Source organism: Salmo salar, chromosome 13 (genome assembly GCF_965601325.2).
Source record: "Salmo salar chromosome 13, fSalSal1, whole genome shotgun sequence".
Classification (NCBI taxonomy): domain Eukaryota; kingdom Metazoa; phylum Chordata; class Actinopteri; order Salmoniformes; family Salmonidae; genus Salmo; species Salmo salar.
In genome coordinates, this window is record NC_138303.1 from 111,875,986 (window position 1) to 111,883,401 (window position 7,416).

Sequence of the window (7,416 nt, forward strand, 5' to 3'; positions counted from 1 at the left end):
CCCAGAGACTGGCAGGGTGATGAAGAGAGGTGGTGACCCAGAGACTGGCAGGGTGATGAAGAGAGGTGGTGACCCAGACACTGGCAGGGTGATGAAGAGAGGTGGTTACCCAGAGACTGGCAGGGTGATGAAGAGAGGTGGTGACCCAGAGACTGGCAGGGTGATGAAGAGAGGTGGTGACCCAGACACTGGCAGGGTGATGAAGAGAGGTGGTGACCCAGAGACTGGCAGGGTGATGAAGAGAGGTGGTGACCCAGACACTGGCAGGGTGATGAAGAGAGGTGGTGACCCAGACACTGGCAGGGTGATGAAGAGAGGTGGTGACCCAGACACTGGCAGGGTGATGAAGAGAGGTGGTTACCCAGAGACTGGCAGGGTGATGAAGAGAGGTGGTGACCCAGACACTGGCAGGGTGATGAAGAGAGGTGGTGACCCAGACACTGGCAGGGTGATGAAGAGAGGTGGTGACCCAGACACTGGCAGGGTGATGAAGAGAGGTGGTGACCCAGAGACTGGCAGGGTGATGAAGAGAGGTGGTGACCCAGAGACTGGCAGGGTGATGAAGAGAGGTGGTGACCCAGAGACTGGCAGGGTGATGAAGAGAGGTGGTGACCCAGACACTGGCAGGGTGATGAAGAGAGGTGGTGACCCAGAGACTGGCAGGGTGATGAAGAGAGGTGGTGACCCCCATTCAATTCAAACTTCATTGTCCGCTCGACTGCACAGAAATTGATTGTGTATGACCATATTAGACACAATGCCAAGACCAGTGTCCTATAATCGATTAGTTTCAGGTCAAAGGCACTCGGTGAGGAGGGTGCTCTGTGATCTGTTGCTTTGGACTGGAGTTCCACCATGCAAAAGACTGGGGACTAGTTACTAGTTAAATGTCTATGATTGAGAGTCCTAAAGTTAAAATTCAGTCATAATGTCTGCTTGTTTCATCAGTTGAGATGTAATCCTCTTGAATCTGAAAGTGTGTGTCTGTTTTTACATTTTTATTATTATTATAATATTTTCTTTAGGAATTGACTTGTTACCAAGCGGCTGCTGGATTCAATCTAGTCTTTGTATGAGTAGCTGGACTGCGCTGTTGCATGACTGGCGTGTTAAAGAGACTGTTATCTCATTATCTTATGTGAAAGGATTAATGTGAAACAATATTATTATTAATGAGGAAAGAAAACCGTATACTTATGTAAACAAAAATAATCACCTTTGTTTACAGATTAAAATTATTTTATCTATTTTAGTTTAAGGGCTAGTGTTTATGAAATGTAAAACTTTTTTGTATTTTTTTTTAAACTACAAACACAAAAAAACGCCAAGACCCACATTCCTATTGTTACAACCCCAGACCCCCCCCACGATTCAACAACTGAGACACAAACTGAACAAGCTCCACAGACACGTGACTAACAGAAATGGAATAATGTGTCCCTGAACAAACGGGGGTCAAAATCAAAAGTAACAGTCAGTATTTGGTGTGGCCACCAGCTGCATCTCCTGCATCTCCTCCTCATGGACTGCACCAGATTTGCCAGTTCTTGCTGTGAGATGTTACCCCACTCTTCCACCAAGGCACCTGCAAGTTCCCGGACATTTCTGGGGGGGAATGGCCCTAGCCCTCACCCTCCGATCCAACAGGTCCCAGACGTGCTCAATGGGATTGAGATCCGGGCTCTTCGCTGGCCATGGCAGAACACCAACATTCCTGTCTTGCAGGAAATCACGCACAGAACGAGCAGTATGGCTGGTGGCATTGTCATGCTGGAGGGTCATGTCAGGATGAGCCCGCAGGAAGGGTACCACATGAGGAAGGAGGATGTCTTCCTTGTAACGCACAGCGTTGAGATTGAGATTGAGCTTGTTGTCATTGCAGAAAGTCTGATGATGCTGTGACACACCGCCCCAGACCATGACGGACCCTCCACCTCCAAATTGATCCCGCTCCAGAGTACAGGCCTCGGTGTAACGCTCATTCCTTCGACGATAAACGGGAATCTGACCACCACCCCTGATGAGACAAAACCGCGACTCGTCAGTGAAGAGCACTTTTTGCCAGTCCTGTCTGGTCCAGCGACGGTGGGTTTGTGCCCATAGGCGACGTTGTTGCCGGTGATGTCTGGTGAGGACCTGCCTTACAACAGGCCTACAAGCCCTCAGTCCAGCCTCTCTCAGCCTATTGAGGACAGTCTGAGCACTGATGGAGGGATTGTGTGTTCCTGATGTAACTCGGGCAGTTGTTGTTGCCATCCTGTACCTGTCCCGCAGGTGTGATGTTCGGATGTACCGATCCTGTGCAGGTGTTGTTACAAGTGGTCTGCCACTGCGAGGATGATCAGCTGTCCGTCCTCTCTCCCTGTAGCGCTGTCATCTCACAGTACAGACATTGCAATTTATTGTCCTGGCCACATCTGCAGTCCTCATGCCTCCTTGCAGCATGCCTAAGGCACATTCACGCAGATGAGCAGTGACTCTGGGCATCTTTCTTTTGGTGTTTTTCAGAGTCAGTAGAAAGGCCTCTTTAGTGTCCTAAGTTTTCATAACCGTCTGTAAGCTGTTAGTGTCTTAACAACCGTTCCACAGGTGCATGTTCATTAATTGTTTATGGTTCATTGAACGAGCATGGGAAACAGTGTTTAAACCCTTTACAATGAAGATCTGTGAAGTAATTTGGATTTTTACGAATTATCTTTGAAAGACAGGGTCCTGAAAAAGGGACATTTCTTTTATTTTTGCTGAATTTGTTTGTGCCCCGAGGCAAACCTCAGGTTCATTCATGGTTGACGTGAGAAGTTCTGGCAGAGAGAGAGAACTAGTGTCTGGGCATTTGTCCTGACATATTTAATTAGGAATTAGGTTGAATGATGGTTCATGAGGATTCTAGCCTGGGTACCAGTCTGTTTCTGCCTTGTTGTTTGGCGTGACAATGCGTGGCATGAAGGCACGAATAGCTCTTGTACCAGGCTATGAGATTTCTGTTTTTTTTTTTTATCAAATGGCACTAGTCATGTTACTATCAGAATAAAGAACCATAAATGATATGAGAGGTAATTGTTTACAATTTCCACTGAAATTGATAGTTTAGCATATCAAATGTTATTTGTCGCATGAAAGATAGATTAAAAAAAATGGAAATAGTAAGATGAGGAATAAAAACACAAATGAATAACGAATAACAACGAGTAAAATTAACATGGCTATATACAGGAAGTACCAGGTAATAACATGGCTATATACAGGAAGTACCAGGTAATAACATGGCTATATACAGGGAGTACCAGGTAATTACATGGTTATATACAGGGAGTACCAGGTAATAACATGGCTATATACAGGGAGTACCAGGTAATAACATGGCTATATACAGGGAGTACCAGGTAATAACATGGCTATATACAGGGAGTACCAGGTAATAACATGGCTATATACAGGGAGTACCAGGTAATAACATGGTTATATACAGGAAGTACCAGGTAATAACATGGCTATATACAGGAAGTACCAGGTAATAACATGGCTATATACAGGGAGTACCAGGTAATAACATGGCTATATACAGGGAGTACCAGGTAATAACATGGCTTTATACAGGGAGTACCAGGTAATAACATGGCTATATACAGGGAGTACCAGGTAATAACATGGCTATATACAGGGAGTACCAGGTAATAACATGGTTATATACAGGAAGTACCAGGTAATAACATGGCTTTATACAGGGAGTACCAGGTAATAACATGGCTATATACAGGGAGTACCAGGTAATAACATGGCTATATACAGGGAGTACCAGGTAATAACATGGCTATATACAGGGAGTACCAGGTAATAACATGGCTATATACAGGGAGTACCAGGTAATAACATGGCTATATACAGGGAGTACCAGGTAATAACATGGCTATATACAGGGAGTACCAGGTAATAACATGGCTATATACAGGGAGTACCAGGTAATAACATGGCTATATGCAGGGACTACCAGGTAATAACATGGCTATATACAGGGAGTACCAGGTAATAACATGGTTATATACAGGAAGTACCAGGTAATAACATGGCTATATACAGGAAGTACCAGGTAATAACATGGCTATATACAGGGAGTACCAGGTAATAACATGGCTATATACAGGGAGTACCAGGTAATAACATGGCTATATGCAGGGACTACCAGGTAATAACATGGCTATATACAGGGACTACCAGGTAATAACATGGCTATATACAGGAAGTACCAGTACTGGGTCAATGTGCAGTGGTACCAGGTAATTGAGGTAGATACGGTATGTACATATAGGAGGGGTAGAGTGACTAGGCAACAGGGTAGATAATGAGCAGCAGCGTATATGATGAGTGTAAAAGTGTGTGTGTGTGTGACGTCAGTATGCATGTGTGCCTATGTTTATGTGGGTGTGTGTGTGTGTTACGGTGTGTGTGTGTGTGTGTGTTGGGGTGTCAGTCAGGGTTTCCGTTAACCGGTAATCGCCGGCTTTTGGCCTATTTTTTAAATAAGTAAATGGAAAAGCAGATAAATCAAATTGCCGACGGGCCAAATATCTGGGAGAAGAAGAAACAGCCCCATTTGATAAATAACCCTATATATCTTCTACTCTGATGAAATACATTTGACTCGTCATGCTATGTCAGTCTATAGGTTACATTTGCATAATTTAGTAGAATGAAATTAGCTCGTGTTTACTGTATATTCGTTCTGTATCTTATTTATCACAGGCGTGCAGCATCTCAAACAGCAAAATGCATAGTCAACGGAAAGCAGGCTTCCTCAGCGTATCACACCCCACTTTACAATGAGCTGGAGGCAGTATGCATGTTGAAAACATATGTCCTGGGACCATGTCCTGGATGGCAGGAAGCTCAGCCCCAGTGATGTACTGGGCCGTACTCCCCAACACCCTCTGTAGCATCCTTGCGGTCTGATGCCGAGCAGTTGCCGTACTAAGCGGTGATGCAGCCAGTCAAGATGCTCTCGATGGTGCAGCTGTAGAACCTTTTCTGAGGTTCTGATGGATGCTCTCTTCCCAACTGTGTTAGTGGACCACGTTAAATCCTTAGTGATGTGGACCATGTTAGTTCCTTAGTGATGTGGACCATGTTAATTTCTTAGTAATGTGGACCATGTTAATTTCTTAGTAATGTGGACCATGTTAATTCCTTAGTAATGTGGACCACGTTTGTTCCTTAGTAATGTGGACCGTGTTAAATCCTTAGTAATGTGGACCACGTTAGTTCCTCAGTGATGTGGACCACGTTAGTTCCTTAGTGATGTGGACCATGTTAGTTCCTTAGTAATGTGGACCATGTTAGTTCCTTAGTAATGTGGACCATGTTAATTCCTTAGTAATGTGGACCACGTTAGTTCCTTAGTAATGTGGACCATGTTAAATCCTCAGTAATGTGGACCACGTTAGTTCCTCAGTAATGTGGACCACGTTAGTTCCTTAGTGATGTGGACCCTATCCTCAGTGATGTGGACCACGTTAAATCCTTAGTAATGTGGACCAGGTTAGTTCCTTAGTAATGTGGACCACGTTAGTTCCTTAGTGATGTGGACCACGTTAGTTCCTTAGTGATGTGGACCACGTTAGTTCCTTAGTGATGTGGACCACGTTAGTTCCTTATTGATGTGGACCACGTTAGTTCCTTAGTAATGTGGACCACGTTAGTTCCTTAGTGATGTGGACCACGTTAGTTCCTTAGTGATGTGGACCATGTTAAATCCTTAGTAATGTGGACCACGTTTGTTCCTTAGTAATGTGGACCATGTTAAATCCTTAGTAATGTGGACCACGTTTGTTCCTTAGTAATGTGGACCATGTTAAATCCTTAGTAATGTGGACCACGTTAGTTCCTCAGTGATGTGGACCACGTTAGTTCCTCAGTGATGTGGACCACGTTAGTTCCTTAGTGATGTGGACCATGTTAGTTCCTTAGTAATGTGGACCACGTTAGTTCCTTAGTAATGTGGACCATGTTAGTTCCTTAGTAATGTGGACCATGTTAATTCCTTAGTAATGTGGACCACGTTAGTTCCTTAGTAATGTGGACCATGTTAAATCCTCAGTAATGTGGACCACGTTAGTTCCTCAGTAATGTGGACCACGTTAGTTCCTTAGTGATGTGGACCCTATCCTCAGTGATGTGGACCACGTTAAATCCTTAGTAATGTGGACCAGGTTAGTTCCTTAGTAATGTGGACCACGTTAGTTCCTTAGTGATGTGGACCACGTTAGTTCCTTAGTGATGTGGACCACGTTAGTTCCTTAGTGATGTGGACCACGTTAGTTCCTTAGTAATGTGGACCACGTTAGTTCCTTAGTGATGTGGACCACGTTAGTTCCTTAGTGATGTGGACCACGTTAGTTCCTTAGTAATGTGGACCACGTTAGTTCCTTAGTAATGTGGACCACGTTAGTTCCTTAGTGATGTGGACCATGTTAGTTCCTTAGTGATGTGGACCATGTTAGTTCCTTAGTGATGTGGACCATGTTAGTTCCTTAGTGATGTGGACCACGTTAGTTCCTTAGTGATGTGGACCACGTTAGTTCCTTAGTAATGTGGACCCTATCCTCAGTGATGTAGACCACGTTAGTTCCTTAGTGATGTGGACCACGTTAGTTCCTTAGTAATGTGGACCCTATCCTCAGTAATGTGGACCATGTTAGTTCCTTAGTGATGTGGACCACGTTAGTTCCTTAGTGATGTAGACCACGTTAGTTCCTTAGTGATGTGGACCACGTTAGTTCCTTAGTGATGTGGACCATGTTAGTTCCTTAGTAATGTGGACCATGTTAGTTCCTTAGTAATGTGGACCACGTTAGTTCCTTAGTAATGTGGACCACGTTAGTTCCTCAGTGATGTGGACCACGTTAGTTCCTTAGTAATGTGGACCACGTTAGTTCCTTAGTAATGTGGACCACGTTAGTTCCTTAGTGATGTGGACCACGTTAGTTCCTTAGTGATGTGGACCATGTTAGTTCCTTAGTGATGTGGACCACGTTAGTTCCTTAGTGATGTGGACCACGTTAGTTCCTTAGTGATGTGGACCACGTTAGTTCCTTAGTGATGTGGACCACGTTAGTTCCTTAGTGATGTGGACCACGTTAGTTCCTTAGTGATGTGGACCACGTTAGTTCCTTAGTGATGTGGACCACGTTAGTTCCTTAGTGATGTGGACCACGTTAGTTCCTTAGTGATGTGGACCACGTTAGTTCCTTAGTGATGTGGACCACGTTAGTTCCTTAGTGATGTGGACCATGTTTGTTCCTTAGTGATGTGGACCATGTTAGTTCCTTAGTAATGTGGACCACGTTAGTTCCTTAGTGATGTGGACCACGTTAGTTCCTTAGTGATGTGGACCATGTTAGTTCCTTAGTGATGTGGACCACG